Here is a 17,719-nt window from a genome sequence, read left to right as displayed (position 1 = left end):
AGCCCCTCATTAATGCGACTCATCCCTAGCTGCTGCAGCAGTGGCTGCTGCCTCACTGTCTCTGCTTCTGCTGCATCTCCTCACCAACCTAAGAACTGAGTTGAAAGTTGGGTATGGTCAACAAAAGGCAGTTTGGCTGGCTGCTGGTTGACAGTCTGTCAGTTAAGGTAAGGAGACACCTGGGAAGGATCCAACAGCTGTCATGCAGGGAGTCAAATCACCCTGCCCCAACAATTTATGTAAAGGGAAGAGGGTCTATCACTGATACCAACAGTCCTTTTTTTTGGGGGGGGGGGAGTTTCGAGACAGGGTTTCTCTGTGTAGCCTTGGCTGTCCTGGAACTCACTCTGTAGACCAGGCTGGCCTTGAACTCAGAAATTCACCTGCCTCTGCCTCCCAAGTGCTGGGATTAAAGGTGAGCGCCATCACTGCCCGGCCCAACAGTCCTTTTTTAAAAATCACATTTTTTCCCCATTTATTTCATTTTGTGTGTGTGGAGGTGAATGGACTAGTGAGCTCTCACTTTTACCATGTGGCTGCCAGGGACTGAATTCAGATTATCAGGCATGGTGGCAAGTACCTTTACCCAAGACATCTGGATGACCCTCAGGAGCTATTTAAATAGTGCTTAAGTTGCCTTAAGAATACTTAGCTTCTACTCCAATGCCCCAAGCATAAGCAGGTCACTAATCTGTGCTAAATCGTTCCTTTCTTTTTTTTTTCTTTAAAGACTTATTTATTATTATATCTAAGTATACTGTAGCTGTCTTCAGACACACCAGAAGAGGGTGTCAGATCTCATTATGGATGGTTGTAAGCCACCATGTGGTTGCTGGGATTTGAACTCGGGACCTTCAGAAGAGCAGTCAGTGCTCTTAACCACTGAGCCATCTCTCCAGCCCAAATCGTTCCTTTCTTTGCTGTGAACTTCTCTCTACTAAATCTTGAGTTGAGTGAAAAGGGCAATGTGCCTTATCCTGGGGAAATAGCTGGCTATCTTATGGGAGTCTAAAAAGGGGTAGAGTTGACTTCCGAGTGTCAGCCAAGCCTCTTCTGGTCATACGTGGACAAATAATGACATCTGTCAAGATGTTTATGTCAAGAAGAGGACTGAGGGAAAGAAGACGTCCAGTTTTGTTTTGTGCTTCTATGGGGCTGAGGATGTACCTCAGCTGGCAGAGTCCCTGTTTGGTTTTCATCCCACCCTAACACCACAGAAGTAAGGTTTGGTGACACATGTCTTTAACCTTAGCTCTCAGACATGGAGGGAGGCAGGAAGAGCAGAAGTTCAAGTCCATGCTTGGCTTCAGGGCAAGTCTGAGACCAGCCTGATGTCCAGGAGACCCTGTCCAAACAAATATTAAATAAAAGATTTCCTGCCTTTCTCAGATCTTCCTTCTGTTATGGGGAGCTCACCAGAGATGGCCTCTCAGACACAGTTTATTGTCAAATGAAGTGCTTTATTCCAGCCAGCTGGGACCATACTCAGGTATTCAGGGACCTAGGTGTGACCCTAAATGTTCATAACACAAGGATTTTGAAGACAGAAACCACATCCTGGTATCTCACTCAGCAGCTTGGGGCGTGGGGTGGGGTGGGGTGGGAGGGCGCACAGCAGCTTCAGGTAAACAATTTGACAGAATCTAAGATAAGTAGTTAGCTGGAGAGGGAGGTTTGCACAAGCAGACAATTTAACAGAAGCTACAATAAATCAGCCAGGGCATCCTGACCTTGGGTTCTGGGAATAGAGTTTGGGAATTTTCCATGGGATTCTCCATCAAGGTGACCAGATTCTAGTTAAACCTGGAATGGTCTCAGCAAGAGTACAAGATGGAAGCACCTCCGCTGTAACACACTTTCTTCTTCATCATCATCCTTTGCTCCCTTCCTCCTCCTTTCGCTGTTCTTGTGTAGACACTGAACCCTCCACCTTGCACAAGTGAAGCCTGTGCTCTACCACTGAACTGTGCTCCCCCAAATCAAACTATCTGATTTTGGGTTTTAGCCCCACAAAGACAAGTTGGAAACCAGCAGGGTCTCTTTGGACCGTAGAGGGGAAACATCTGTTGTGCACAGGCGTGGATGGAGATGCAGCTCTTGGAGACAGAATTGTATTAAAATTTTGAATTGTGACAGACAGGTCAAGATGGCCACGGATGGCATCTCAGTCCATGCCCATGTGATAGAGGACATTGAGGTTGTCTGGAAAGCCAGATGAAAAGTCTGATCAGGACCCTAATTCAGATCCCCAGAATCTACAATAAAAACCTGAATGTGGTGGCTACAGAGATGGCACAGTGGTTAAGAGCACTGACTGCTCTCCCAGAGGTCCTGAGTTCAATTCCCAGCAACCACATGGTGGCTCACAACTATCTGTAATGGGATCTAATGCCCTCTTCTGGTGTGTCTGAAGACAACCACAGTACACTCAAATAAATAAATAAATAAATAAATAAATAAATAAATAAATAAATAAATAAAATAATCTTTTAAAAAATATGTGTATGAGTGTTTTGTCTGCATGTATGTATGTGTATTCCCTGTATACCTGATGTCCATGGAGGCCAGAAGGCGGCATTGGATCCCCTGGAACTGGAGTTACTGGCAGTTCTGAGCTACTATGTGGGCACTGGGAATATATCCAAGATCCTCTGAAGAGCAGCCAGTCCTCTTAACTGCTGAGCCATCTGTCCAGCTCTTCATTTGTTGGCCTTGCCACTCTAAGATGTCCTTAGAACAACGCACATAACCTCCCAGGCATTTTGACTTTACCTTGACTCTCAGCAGAAAGGAGCAAGCTGGATCCTGGTGTGGGTGTGGGGGGCTTCAGCCCTTCCCCTTGGCCCTTCATTTTCCCTCTCTTTATCTATTTTATGTCATGCATATGGGTGCTCTGTGGTATGTATGTCTGGGCACTACTCTCATGCAGTGGTCCCAGAGGCCAGAAGAGGCCTTTGTCTTCTCTCATACATCCTGGTTCCTCTTGCTGCCTCAGTCTTCCATAAAACAGACCCAACCCCCAACCCTAGGGAAGGAACCTCTTCTCTAGGATCAAACTGCAAAGTGATAGAAAAGTAAGACTAGAAAATGCAAAGTCAGGTATGGCGGCTCAAGCACTTGGGAACCGAGGCGGAGGAATGCCACGAGTACCATGCAGTCAAAGAAGCTCGGCCTACAGCATGATACCTTGTCTCCAAAAGAAAAAGAGCTAGAGAGACAGAGACGGCTGCCCCAGCAGTTAAGAGCACTTGTTGCTCCTGTAGAGGACCCAGTTCAGTTTCCAGCCCCCGTGTGGTGGTTCCTAGCCACTCACAATCCAGTTCCAGTGGCCTACACACCAGGCACGCACACGGTGCCCATAGGTTGGGGCAGGCAAACGCTCGTGCACATAAAAAACCTAAAGCAAGGAGAAAAAAATTAAGCCTTTCTTCCTCTCTGATCACTTTGCACATCCACAGTAAGGAGGGTTTCCCACACTCGTCTGGGAGCCTTCTGAATGGCTAGTGGCTGGCCTGTGCCCCTCCCATACTCAGGTGAAGCCATCTGGCTGGGACCACTGGCTCATTCAGGCAGCCTGGGGAATCTCTCTGGGGCAACTGTTCTGTGGTACTCTGTGTCTTCATTTTATGATTGTCTCCTATTGGCCTCTGGTGATGAGACCTGAACTAACTAACTCTGTGAGTGTGTGTGTGTGTGTGTGTGTGTGTGTGTGTGTGTGTATGTGTGTGTGTGACCAAGCCCACTCAGTCAGTCAACAGGTTCTCCAGTGCGGGAGTCGGGATTAAAAAGAAAAAGGACAGTTAGACAACATTGTAGGGTGACCCCAGTCAAGTCTGAGACTGAAGGCAAATTTTTATTTTCCAATCCACTTTTTATATCTGTCTGTCTGTCTGTCTCTGTCTCTCTCTGTCTCTCTCTCTCTCTCTCTGTGTGTGCGTGTGTGTGTGTGTGTGTGTGTGTGTGTGTGTGTGTGTGTGTATACACATGTACCAAATGAAGACTCAGGAGCCAGATGCTCTGGGGAAAGCCTGCTGGCTCAGAGAGGCAGAGAAAGCACCCAGCTGACCTTCCTCCGTCACTGATGTCCCAGAAGGAAAAGCTCCCTCTCCATGCTGTCTGTCTTAAATACCCTTCAACTCAAAGAGACTGCTGTTTCTCTTTCCTGGGTCATCTTATGTTCACTCCCTGTCAGCTGGTTGCTTCTCTGCCTCTTGATCCATGGCTGACTTTGTTTAGCTCGTGTTTACAGAAAGCTCTGTGGTAAAGGTCTAGGGCTGAGCCACATCACAACAAGCGTTTTTTTTTTTCCAGTTCACAATCTCAGGGTTCACAGTGTGATCAAATATCCTGCAACAGGAGGGCTGGTACACAGACATCATTCAGTAGGGCTGCTCCCTGGCTCTGAGCTTCGCTCCAGTGAGACATGGAAACACTAGGCATAGTTGCAGTTAAGTTTCCTCCAGGTATCTGTGGAGTCTTTAAGCAGCTGGGCGGGCTGCCGCAAAGGGAGTGATGATGGCTGACATCTGAGAGGCAGCTAGGCATGCAGGAGGGGCCCATCCAACCATTCACAGAAAGCACTTGCAAGGGTGTTTCCCATCAAGACTTGCCCCAAACTCGACACAAGACTCGCCAATTCCAGAGTTGGGTGTGGAGGTACATGCCTGAGATCCCAGCCCTTGGAAAGCGGAGACCCATAAGGACCTTTGAGTCTGAGGACCGCCTGCACTTCGTGAGATACTGTTTCAAAACAGGACCTCAAGTCACTCAACAATAGAACTAGTAATTCTTTCCATTCATTCATTCATTCATTGGGGAAGTGGCCAGGGCACCCCTGTGTCTTGGAGATCAGAGGACAACTTTCAGGAGCACTGCTGTGTCTTGGAGGTCAGAGGACCTTGGTTCTTGATTTCCTCTGAATGGACCCTGGGCAGAGGCTCATCTGGCTTAAGGGTAAGTGCCTCTATGAGCTGACAGCCCAGAGCTGAGGGACCTCACTACACTTACAGAGCAAGCACTGCTTGACTCTGCTCAGTGCCTCGGGTGCCTAAGCCACCTAAGCTGTTTGTTGAATGCTCTTTCTTTCTGTTCCACTGTGGTTTCAGGTTTGTTGTTTTGATTTTTGGTTGTCTCTGGGTTTAAGGGTGTACATCACCAGGTCCAGCTGTACTGGTGTTCTTTGTTTGTTTTGTTTTCTTTTGTTTTGTTTGATTCCAGAATCACTTGCTTTGAAATAAACATAATACCCTTGTTATCTTTCCAAGTGACTAGCATCTTTTGAGTCATTCTCTTTTCTTTTCCTTTCTTTCCCTTCCTTTCCTTTTCTCTTTTCTTTTCTTTCCTTTTAATTTTTTTTAATTGGATATTTTCTTTACTTGCATTTCAAATGTTGTCCCCTTTCCCAGTTACCTCCCCCAAACCCACTATCCCATCCCCTCTCCCCCTGCTTCTATGAGAGTGTTCCCCCACCCACCCAATCCTGCCTCCCCATCCTCGAATTCCCCTACACTGGGGCATCGAGCCATTGCAGGACCAAGGGCCTCTCCTCCCATTGATGTCTGACAAGGCTATCCTCTGCTATATATGCGGCTGGAGCCATGGGTCCCTTCATGTGTACTCCTTGGTTGGTGGTTTAGTTCCTGGGAGCTCTGGGGGAGGGGGGCGTCTGGTTGGTTCATATTGTTGTTCCTTCTATGGGGTTGCAAACCCCTTCAGCTCCTTCAATTCTTTTTCTAACTCCTCCATTGGGGACCCTGTGCTCAGTCCAATGTTTGGCTGTGAGTATCCACCTCTGTATTTGTCAGGGTCTGGCAGAGCCTCTCAGGAGACAGCTATATCAGGCTCCTGTCAGCATACATTTCTTGGCATCCACAATAGTGTCTGGGTTTGGTGACTGTCTATGGGGAACCGTTCTTTTGTCTCCAAGGCTGCATCTGCCTCTGGCCTTCACATTCTGTGGGCGGTTTTCTTAGCCACTATTTTCTGCCTACATTGCAATACTGATTTTTAGATGCTCTTTCCATCTCTGCACTCCTTCTTCTCCTCTCTCCTTCCTGTCTCCTGACTGCAGTTGCTGGCCCCAGAGGTAGGTAGGTGCCCAGGAGGTTTTGTACGGCAACTGGGACTCCTGGCCTGGGATGACCCTTGGGAATGACCCACAGAGCCAGGGAAGTGAAGCCCAGATGCAGCGGAATTCCCCATGGAAACTCATAGGCTCCCCCAGGCCAGTGTCCCAGGCAAGGAGTTATTTGTAATTTTTTTCTTTTTTTTTTAAAGATTCATTTATTTATTATATGTAAGTACACTGTAGCTGTCTTCAGACAATCCAGAAGAGGGAATCAGATCTTGTTATGGATGGTTGTGAGCCACCATCTGGTTGCTGGGATTTGAACTCTGAACCTTTGGAAGAGCAGTCAGGTGCTCTTACCCACTGAGCCATCTCACCAGCCCCCCCCCCCTTTTTTTTCCTGAAGATAGTGAAAGAGAGACAGGGAGAGGCAAATCCCAGCTTCTGATGTACTTTACTTATTTATTTTGAGATAAGGTCTCATATACCCTAGGCTGGTCTTCAAATCATCTTGTAGCCTGAGATGACTGTCTTAGTCAGGGTTTCTATTCCTGCACAAACATCATGACCAAGAAGCAAGTTGGGGAGGAAAGGGTTTATTCAGCTTACACTTCCATACTGCTGTTTACCACCAAGGAAGTCAGGACTGGAACTCAAACAGGTTAGGAAGCAGGAGCTGATGCAGAGGCCATGGAGGGATGTTCTTTACTGGCTTGCTTCCTCTGGCTTGCTCAGCCTGCTCTCTTATAGAACCCAAGACTACCAGCCCAGAGATGGTCCCACCCACAAGGGGCCTTTCCCCCTTGATCACTAGTTGAGAAAATGCCTTACAGTTGGATCTCATGGAGGCATTTTCTCAACTGAAGCTCCTTTCTCTGTGATAACTCCAGCTGTGTCAAGTTGACACAAAACTAGCCAGTACAATGATCCTGAACTTCTGATCCTCCTGTTTCTACTTCCCTGGTGCTGGGATGACGTGAATTCATCACCATGCTTAGTTCGGATGTTGCTGGGACTTGAACTCAGGGTGCTAGGCTTTTGCTGCAAGCACTTTCACTTACTGAGCCATTTACCGGCCCCCAACTTGGCTGTCTTTTGCTTGCTTTTTAAAAAAAGATTTATTTAGGGCTGGTGAGATGGTTCAGTGGTCAAGAACACCAGCAGCCACATGGTGGCTCACAACCATCCACAACAAATAAAAAACTTATGGGCCAGAGCGAGTGGGGCTGAAGCAAGAGGGAGAAAGGGAAGGGATTCATTTATTTCTATCATGCATGTATGGTTGTTTTTGCTTGCATGTATGTCTATGCATCATATGTATTCATTGCCTTTGGAAGGAAGCCAGAATACCCTAGAACTAGCGTTTTAGACAGCTATCAAGTGCCACATGGGTGCTAGGAATGGAATCTAGGTTCTCTGGAAGAGCAGGCAATGCTTTAGCTACTGGCCCATCTCTATAGCACCCCCTGCTCCCATTTTTCTCTCTTTTTTTTTTTTTTTTTTTTTTTGAGACAGGGCCTCACTATGTATCTCTGTCTATCCTGGAACTCTCTGTAACCCAGCTGGCTTCAGACTCACAGAGGCCCCTTAAGGATGGGGTATTAAAGGTATGAACCTGGCCCCAACATAGGGTTTTAAACTGTTTCCTCCTGCTCCTCCTGCTCCTCCTCTTCCTTCTCTCCCTCCTCCTTCTTCTTCTTTTGTTTACAAGACATAGTTTCGCCAGGCGTGGTGGCATACACCTTTAGTCCCAGCACTTGGGAGGCAGAGGCAGACAGATTTCTGAGTTCGAGGCCAGCCTGGTCTACAAAGTTCCAGAACAGAGTCTCGAAAAACCCTGTCTCGAAAAACCAAAAAAAAAAAAAAAGGCATAGTTTCTCTGTGTAGCCCTGGCTGCCTGGAACTCTGTAGATCAGGCCAACCTGGAACTTAGACATCCACCTGCCTCTGCCTCCCTATTTGGGGTTAAAGGTGTGTGCCGTCACTGCCTGACTAAGTATTTTTCTTTAATAGGGGGCTTCTCACTGCCATGTCTTAGAAGCTGCAGGACTAACTTCTCTGGCTCAGTAGCAGGGCATCTATCTCTGCATGGGTGTTAATTACTGTGGCTTTAAGCACCTTAACAACCTCCAATCACATGCAAATCTCTCCAGGCTCAAGTGGAAGGCCCGGTAGGGTAGCGGAAACTGAGAACCAAGGAAAGTATGTCACCCTCCTCCCAACCTGGAGAATGCATTTGAGGAGCTGTGATCTCCAGGGTTGTGCCAACATTTAGTCCCCGAGAGTCCCTGGCTCTCATGTGTGCTCGGGACCTCTCCTCCCTCAAAACCAGGGTGCCCAGGGTGTAGCGGAGTTCTAAAAGCCCAGTGAGTACATTGTCCAATGTTGCAAATCCTCCTTGATTTCGTCAATGGTTGCTTCCAGCAGAGGCCGAGCCCAAGAGCTGCCCCCTCTGGATGCCTCTTCTGACACACCCTTCTCAGCGGCGCAGGACAGGTGCTCCAAACAGGATGCTGCAGAGGCAGTGGGCCCTCCTTTGCAATATGCAGCAGGTTTGTCTTAGCCACAGGAAACAGATTCTAAGATCCCCAAGTGTGAGCAAACATTCCTGAAAAGAAGCCATGTCTGGCTGTGGACAAAAGGGCTCCTGGAAGGAGTTTCTGTGTCTCCAGAGACTGAAGGACAGGTTGGGGTTTCAGTGATGTGCAGAGATTGGACTGTTGTAGGTTCAGAGGCTAATTACTTTATCTGGGTTAGTTTTACCTTCTAGAACAGCCATTCCTTGCCCCCCCTCCCCCCGCTGTATCTGAACGTTAGTTATCCCCATGATAATAAATAAAAACCGCTTGGAAGCTACTAGCTCAGCGGAACACTAGCTTCCACCAATCCCAGAGCTAAGATGTCATCAGATAGCATCTTGCATCAGATAGCATCTTGGCCTAGAAAGTCTCCATGTGACTGCCTCGCTGTGTGCCTACCGATGTGTTTTCAGCTTATCTTGATTTATGACTTTGTGAATGGAAAAAAAAAAAACAAAGAAAAGAGAAAAGGAAGAACATGGCTGTTCCTGTGTGTGTAGATAAAAGGGGCCACTTAGCTAGAGGCAGGGACGTCTGGGAGAGCCAGTGTGAGCATGGCACCCTGAGCCAGGCCATGTGAGGAGAGGGGAGAGGCAAGAGGGTAGGCAAAAAAGTCAGGTAACCAAAATGGCTGAATTATATAGGAAGGGCAGGCCAGCCCCTGGGTTGGAGTAATTTAGGGTAGGGGGCAGGATATGCCAGCCATACCCTGTAACAGGTAGGAACCAAGAGATTCTGGGAGAACCTGCCAGCCAGGTCTGCTTTGATATGCTCAGTAGGCACCTCAGCAGTTTGTCCTGGGTTTGAGACCTAGCTCTCTGTTCTGTAAAACTATAAAAATGTTGGAACAGGGAATTTGGGAGTAACATAAATTTGTGTTCCTGGGCCACAGTCAGCCATAAAGTCTCCAGAATAAACTCTCTCTTATTGCTTTTCAGATGAAAGCTTTATGTCTTTAGGTTGTCACAGGGAATGTGTCTAAAGCCAGACAGTAACAGCCTGTGTGGATGCTTCATGTTTGCCTGATATATCAGGAGGAGGCCAGGAGTGTCAGGCCACTTAAAGCTTATGGGCTGCTCAATGGGTTCTGGGAAGCAAAATCCTGTCCTCTGCAAGAGCAGTATGTACGTGCCTGTGTGCCTTTAACTGCTGAACCATCTCTGCAGCCTCTAGCTTTTTTATTTTTATTTTATTTTTGTAAAGATAGGGTTACCTTGAATTCCTTCTGCCTCTATCTCTCAAGTTTTAGGATTCCAGGCACATGCCATCATCTGTTGCTTAATTGATAAACTAGGTACAATAAGAAATTAACAACAGCTAATCATAGGACAATTATAACGGTATCCCCTATAGGAGGCATTTAGAACTATGACTGTTTGTTTCTGGAATTCTCCACTCCATATTTTGTGGCGTGGCTGACACAGGAGCGTTTGAAAATGTGAAGACTAAAGCTTTAGATAAAGGGCAGCTACTGTACTGAGAATGAGGCCCCGTGCCAGGGACAGGCACAGTAACCCTGCGGTCCTGGCACCTTTTGCAGGGCGGGGATTTGGGCATGCAGCGGAATGGAGCCCTGTGAAGTCGTCTCAAAGTTACTTTAGACAAGCTGCATAGCCAGACTGTCTCCTGGGCCGCCTGTGCAAGTTTGTTCCAGAGGCCAGTTCTTCCTGGAACTGGGTGTCAGCTCAGGACAGAGAATGCCAGGAGTGAAAGTTGGCGCTGAAGGGAAAAAAATCCAGTCCTTCAGGAGATCTCAGATTGCATGGCTGCGCTGGGCGGGGCTTGCAGTTCAGAAGGAGGCCACCAGGGGACGCCCTTTCCACACTTCACACCTAGAGGGCACGCGCGCGTCTGTGTGCACTGCAAATGGCTTTTCTGTGAGTGCAAAGTCATGATTCAGCTTTCCTAACTGACCTATTCAACCCAGTCTTCTGCAGCAGCTTGGATCTGTCGCACTTCTGAGTTACACGTGCCTCTAGTTATGTAACACAACAACCCTTGACAATGTGCTGGGGAAGAGCAGTAAGGGCTCTCACTTTTCAAATGCCATTGGGACTTCTCCTTTGCTGTCAGGGTCACAGTACAGGGGTTGGAGACCCAGCAGAGGGATGAGACGGGTGCGGGTGCTGACCCATGAGCCCCTGCTTCTAGATGAATTCCACCACTCTCCAGAAGGTACCATCAGTGGCATTAAGAGGTTCAAGGCCAGCCAGACTATGGTGGCGCATGCCTTTAATACCAGCACTTGGGAGGCAGAAGCAAGTGACCTCTGAAGACAGCCTGATCTACAAAGCAAGATCCAGGACAGCCAAGGTTACACAGAGAAACCCTGTCTCAAACACTTCAATCTTTCCTCTCCCACCCCACACACACAAAAAAAGGTTGAGGACCACTGGCAAATTCTCCTTACTTCTGCCAGGTGTTATAGAGGCCAGGGTGGAGCTTCAGCAGTGTGGCTCAGGGCCTGTCAGGCTGACCTGCCCACCCAGCACAGGCGAGCGGAGGACATAAGGGCAGAAAATGGAGTGAGGGCTGAAGAGGCAGCCTAAGCCTAAGGTGACAAGCACCCGAGGGCCTAGCCCAGCTTTTGTTTGAATGGCATAAAGAGTGTCTTGCAATGCCATACACACTGTGCCTCTAGCAAAGCACTGCTCAGAGCAGCAAAGATGGTGTTGGAACACCATCCAGTAATACCATAAGTATTTCAGGATTATGGGACCTGAATGGCTCTGAGGATGCTTCGTTTTTCTAGAAAAGGACCATGTTCAATGCCGGTGCTACCAGACTGTCGATGTGTAGGGATGGGGTCTAAGTTGGGAGAGGATAGAGGAGCTGAGGTGCTGGATACCCTGCGGCGTCTGTGAGGGGGGCCGAGAGCCTGGATGGCAGTCAGCAGGTGAATGCTCACCTTGCGGCTTTTGCAAAGGGGAGACAGCTGAGTCAGTGGCAGGATGGAGGACACAGAAGGTGTTGTGATTATAAAAAGATAAAGAAATATTAAGTTATGTTCTAAGGGGGATGTGGGGAGGTGTGGGGGGAGGGGGTGTCTCAGCGGGCCCATGTCAAGGCATCCCTTCCCCCTGAGGGACCAGCCACACGATGGTATAGTATAGAATAGAGTTTTGTCAGGGTGTGGGGAGGAGAGTTAGGAGGGTAGCAGAGGCAGAAAGAGGAAGAGAGTAGGGAAGTAGAGGCTGGCCATGAACAGGTGGAGAGTGGGGGCAAGGGAATGGGTGGGAAGAGAGGAGGAGCAAGGGGGCAAGAGAGAGAAGCAGGGGTAAGAGAGGGAGGAGGGGGCAAGCAGCCCCGTTTATGTGGGCCAGACCACTGTTGCCAGGTAACTGTGGGGGTGGGGTTTAGACAGAATGCCAACAGAAGACACCCCCTTGCTGGGTCTCCTCAGCAAGCCAGGGCGAGGAGTCACAGCTCACGTTCTGCCAGGCATTCACAGTCGATGCAATAGCGTGGCTGTGACCTGGACACCTGAGGATCAAGAACACCCAGGATCCCTGTGTGGAGCTAATGTCTCTCACCCAGCATCTCTTTTTCATGTGTGCCTGGTGCCCAGGGAAGTCAGAAGAGGGTGCTGAATACTCTGCACCAGGAGTTACTGATGGGTGTGAACCACATGTGGGTACTGAGAACCGAACCCAGGTCCTCTGCAAGGGCAACAGGTGCACATGAACCCTCTGCGCCACCCCTCCAGCCCGGATAGTCTCCTTTTCATCTAAAGGATGAGAGAGATGGGAAGATGGCTCTGTGACCAAGAGCACTCACTACTCTGCAGAGGTCCTAAGCTTGGTTCCTAGAACCCACATCAGGGGGCTCACAACTGCTTGTAACTCCAGCTCCAGGGTTTCTTGTTTTTGTTTTTGTTTTTTTCGAGACAGGGATTCTCTGTGTAGTCCTGACTGTCCTGGAACTCACTCTGTAGACCAGGCTGGCCTCAAACTCAGAAATCCACCTGCCTCTGCCTCTGCCTCCGCCTCCGCCTCCGCCTCCGCCTCCGCCTCCGCCTCCGCCTCCGCCTCCGCCTCCGCCTCCGCCTCCGCCTCCGCCTCCGCCTCCGCCTCCCAGGTGCTGGGATTAAAGACGTGTGCCACTGCCACCCAGCTGCTCCAGGGTTTCTAACACCTCTTCTCAATTCCATGGACACCTGCTGTTGCAGTTTGAATATGGGGGGCCGCATAGGGAGTGGCATTGTTAGGAGGTGGCCTTGCTGGAGGAAGTGTGTCACTGCGGAGTGGGCTTTAGAGGTCTCCTTCCTCGAAAGGAAAATTATTTCGGATGGAGAATCCTTCGGTTAGTTTATTGTTGTTTGACAAGATCCCAAACTCACTGTACGGGTCCCAAACTGATTTAGAATCCCAGGCTGCTTTTGAGTTCTGAGTTTGAGCGAAATTATTACAGGTCTGGCTAACTCTGAAGCAGCCCCAGTAGGAATAAGAAAATTTATCAAAACCTGCTTAGGTGGGGTGGCTCATGCCTTCAATCTCAGGACTCAGTGGGTAGAGGCAGGGGGAATCCCCGTGAGTTCCACACCAGCGGTCAGAAAAGGGCATCCGATCTCCTGGAACTGGAGCTGCGGATGGTTGTGAGCTGTCTGTCACATGGGTGTTGGGAACTGAACTCAGGTCCTTCGGAAGAGCAGCCTGTGCTCTTAGCTGCTGGGCCACTTCTCCAACCCCGGTGTTTTCAAGAGTAAGTGGCCAAGAGCTGTCAAAGGCCTGAGGGATGTGGCGCTGGCGCCTAGCTCCAAATCCTTTCGGTTGTAGCTGGTGAGGAATATTTTAAAATTTCCCCTCCACCACCTTCTTGCTATCCCTCTCCAATCCCAGCATGCTCAGCAGAGGAATTTGATTTCCTGTTTCAGAGAAACGTTCCTGTTTCTGGGAAGCAAAGGGAATCAGGACAGTTCACCTTTGTGCTTGATATCTTCCTTGGTATTGTTTTCTGTTTTATTTTTTGATACAGAGTCCCGATATCTAGTCCAGGCAGGCCTTGACCTCATGGTAATCCTTCTGGCTCTGCCTCCTGAGTGCTGGCTGATTAAAAAAAAAAAAAAAAAACATGGGATACAGAACAGCGTGTAGGAGAAACTGTTCACAGACTCTTAGGTGCCAATCATTCTGCCAAACTGGTACCTTTGCAAAAGGGTTGCATGAAGCCAGGGAGTGTGGCTCATGCCTGAAGTCCCAAAACTCAGGAGCTGAGGCAGGAGGATTGCTGTGAGCTCCAACCTCCCCCAACCCTCATGGGTTACATAATGAGATATGATCCCAAAATGAAAGACTGAAGGAACACCACGGTTGCATGAAACAGGTGTTAGTTCCTGGCTGTGTCCCCTTCCAGGATCCCCAAGCTCCACTAAGCCAGACAGTCATCTTTGCACTCCACCAGCCCTCAGCTTGTGTGGTCCACATCAGCCTCAGGAGTTCTGCCCCAGGACAAGCCATCCAGAGCTCGAATGTTCTCACTGCCAAAATCCCGAGGTCTCCTGGTGGCACGGACTCCACTACTTGTCTACGTGAGGCTATTTGTGGACTCGGGAGTCCATGCCTGGCCAGCCACGGCTTGTCCAGGTACTCCCTACCTCCCACTCTGCTCCGTAGGGAGCCTCCCCTGAGGGCTTGCTGGGCTGTGAGCTGCGGAAGTAGGGACAGCTCCATGGCTTCCCAGAACAAGGACTCTTCCTCTTGGCTTCCCTCAAAGGCCCTGGGCTCTCTGCATACCTCCTATCACATGATCCTCACCAGACATTCCAGGCTCTATCCCACAGAAGCCTTCTGAACTCTGGCCTCCTAGGCCAAGGGAGTCCAAAGTCCTTTTTCTTCGTTTGTAAGTGAGGTCAGGTAAAGAAAAGAAAAGCGTAAATTACCTTCACTCACTCGGCCTCCCACAAGTCTGTGTCTTATGGTCAGAAAACTGCTGCCACTGGTGGTGCTGTGGCGGTAGCCCTATGGGAGTGACCTCAGCTCTGAACTGAAGGTGCACTGTGGAATGTCTTGAGGACATTTTTGTTATTTTTGTCTGAACAAAGTCTCATGTAGGTAGCCCAGGTTAGCTATGTAGCTCAGGATGACCCTGAACTGTTAATCTTCCTGACTCTACTCCTCAAGTGCTATGATTATGGATATGGGCCACCATGCTTGACTAGGACATAAAAAAATGTTTTTTCGGTGACAGGGGACCAAACTCAGGGCCTTAGGCTAAGCAAGAGCTCTATCAGTTCTGCTCCAGGCTCCGAGCCTTTGTACTGTCTTTCTTTTTTGATACAGAGTCTTAGTAGTTTCCTCAGCCTGACCTTGAATTCCTGGTCTCAAATAATCCTCCTGCCTCAGTTTCCCAAGATAATACAAACATGCACCATAGCACTTGGCCTAAGGGCAGCCTTAGAAAACATTAGTCATGTATATGTGTGGCTGAGTGAGTAAGTGTACGTTTGTGCTCTCAGGGTCCAAAAGAGAGCCGCAGACCCCAAAATCTAGAGCTGAACCCATTGTGAGCTGCTCTGGGGAGCCTGGGGGGAGGTGAAGGTCCCGGGCACTGCACTCGGGTCCTCTGGCAGAGCAGTATAGGCATGTCTCCAGCCCCACAAAGCAATTTTTGTTGTTGTTGTTGGGTGCCCAGTACAGCCAATGTGGACCCAAGAGGGAAGGAAAAAAAAAAAAAGAGTGATAAGAAAGAATGTGAAGGTGAAACAGAGCAGAAGACAGAAAACTAGTAGCGGTGGGAGGACTCACGCAGGAGTGGGGTGGGTCGCAGAGAGGAAAAAAAGAAAGGTGTGAGAGACGGTGGTGTCGAGGAGGGGGAGGAGGAGGGGAGGCAACGCAGTGAGGGAAAAAAGAAGAAAGGTGTGAGGGGCAGCCGTGGCGGGGGTGGCTGCCAAGCCCTGCCTGGAGAAGGCTGGCGTTCCCAGTCCCTGGGGGCTGGCAGTGGCCTCCCATCTCGCCTCCCTCTTCTCCCAGCGAGATGCTGACATCGGTCTCTGGCGCCTTCCCCATCTCTTTAATATGCGGAGTGTGGAAATGTGTGTTGCTCATTCCTCACAAGCAGCTGGAGACTGAGATAACTCCCTCCCTGGAATGTAGAGAATTTGGGGGTGCTGCAGAGAGGCAGAGAGCGAGCTAGCGAGAGGGCCTCTCGGAGCTGTCAGCAGGACCTGGACAGGATCCATCTCTGAAGGAGCTGGGCCTCAGGACTGGGGGAGGGGTGGATGGCAGTCTTAGAGAAGGGTCCCTGGGATACTGGTATGTGGTTATGCCTGTAGGGACCGTGCCTTAAAAAGATAGGAAGTGGGGACTGGAGAGATGGCTCAGCAGTTAAGAGAATTGACTGCTCTGCCAGAGGTCCTGAGTTCAATTCCCAACAACCACTTGGTGGCTCACAACCCTCTATGCGGGGATCTAATGCCCTCTTCTGGCATGCAGGTGGACATGCAGATAGAGCACTCACACATAAAATAAATAAATCTTAAAAACAAAAACCAAAGAAGTGGAAAATCGATGCTGAAGCCACACGCTCCCATCTTGCTGTGCAGTTGGAAACTGAGTGCCCCAGGGCCTTCTTTGTGATTTCTTGTCCCTCTCAGCTGAGCAGGGACTCTAATGTCCTCCTTATCCTTCAAGGTTAAAATTCAAGGACAGCAGCACCCAGGCCAAGGACCCATCTCTGTCCCCTGAGCAGCCCTATCTGGGGTGTCTGATGGCCGGGAGCCCACCTGACCCAGCCTCTCTATTCAGTCTGTCAACCCCTTTTGGCAATTCTCATAGACACCTCAGGTCTGTGACCCACAGCTGTTGCTCAGACTGTCGCCTTGTAACTTGAAACTATGAATGCTGGCCATAGGAAACATTTGTCAATTGCGGGGTAGGAGGGAAGATGTTTGTCCACTGTTGTGGTCTGAATCAGGCATGTTCTAATGAGCTCACGGGTTTGGTCCCCAGCATAGCAGGAAACGGGATAGCAGGGAGTGGAGCCTTTGGGGGTGGGGGTGGTGACTATATCACTCAGGTTCTGACCTAATAACTAGGGTTAATCCATTTATTTGCTTATTTTATTGAGATTATTTGTTTTGCTTTTCTAAGACAAGGTTTCTTTGTGAAGCCCTGGCTGTCCTGGAACTCGATCTGTAAACCAGGCTGGCCTCGAACTCAGAGATCCACCTCCTTCTGCCTCCCGAGTGCTGGGATTAAAGCTGTATGCCATCACAACTGGTGCTATGATTTTTGTTTTAAGACATGATCTTATATACAGAAGGCTGTACCATAGCTGACGACGACCTTGAATTCCCAATCCTCCTGCCTCTATCTCCCAAGAGCTAGAAAATAGGTGTACGCTACCTTGTCCGACTGTGGTTTGGCTTTTGATGTTGTTTTTTAAACAGCAACTCACTATGTGACCCATGCTGGTCTGGAACTCACCATACAAGCCAGGATGACCTTTGACCCAGGAAGCTTTCCTGCCTCTGCCACCTCAGTGGTGGGATCACAGGTGTGCCCTACCATTGACTTTTTTCTGTACCAGGACCTCACACTTTTGTTTGTTTGACCTCCCACTGTTTGGAAGGCTCCAATTCCCAGCATTAATTATTTATTTCCCAGAGCTCCTTTTGCCTTTTTTACTTTATGTTATAAACAACTATTTTTTTTTAAAGATTTTATTTATTATTATACGTAAGTACACTGTAGCTGTCCTCAGACACACCAGAAGAGGGCATCAGGTCTCATTATGAGTGGTTGTGAGCCACCATGTGGGTGCTGGGAATTGAACTCAGGACCTTCCCAAGAGCAGTCAGTGCTCTTACCTGCTGAGCCATCTCGCCAGCCCCAAACAGCTAACTCTCATTTATGTTATTCATGCTTTTGCACACATTCCACAGTGTGTGGTGAGGGTCAGAAGATAACTTTTGGGAGTTAGCGCTTTCTTCCCACCATGTAGTTCCCAGGGATTGAACTCAGGCCATACGGCTTGGTGGCAAGCCCCTTCACTGCCTGAGCCATCTCTCTGGCTCATGCTTTCCCTTTAAAAAAACAAACAAACAAACAAACAAACAAAAAACCAGCAAACAAAC

At 49.0% G+C, this 17,719-nt stretch overlaps 1 annotated feature.

Annotated features, from left to right (window-relative positions):
• Nucleotides 14,451–16,383: an enhancer, noted in NCBI's record as "VISTA enhancer mm90". NCBI's record gives its function as "enhancer in: heart[6/8]" and the evidence as "EXISTENCE:transgenic organism evidence [ECO:0001131][PMID:17130149]".

Source organism: Mus musculus, chromosome 17 (genome assembly GCF_000001635.26).
Source record: "Mus musculus strain C57BL/6J chromosome 17, GRCm38.p6 C57BL/6J".
Classification (NCBI taxonomy): Eukaryota; Metazoa; Chordata; class Mammalia; order Rodentia; family Muridae; genus Mus; species Mus musculus.
The sequence above is the reverse complement of the archived record's forward strand: the minus strand, read 5'-3'. Positions and strand labels throughout refer to the sequence as shown.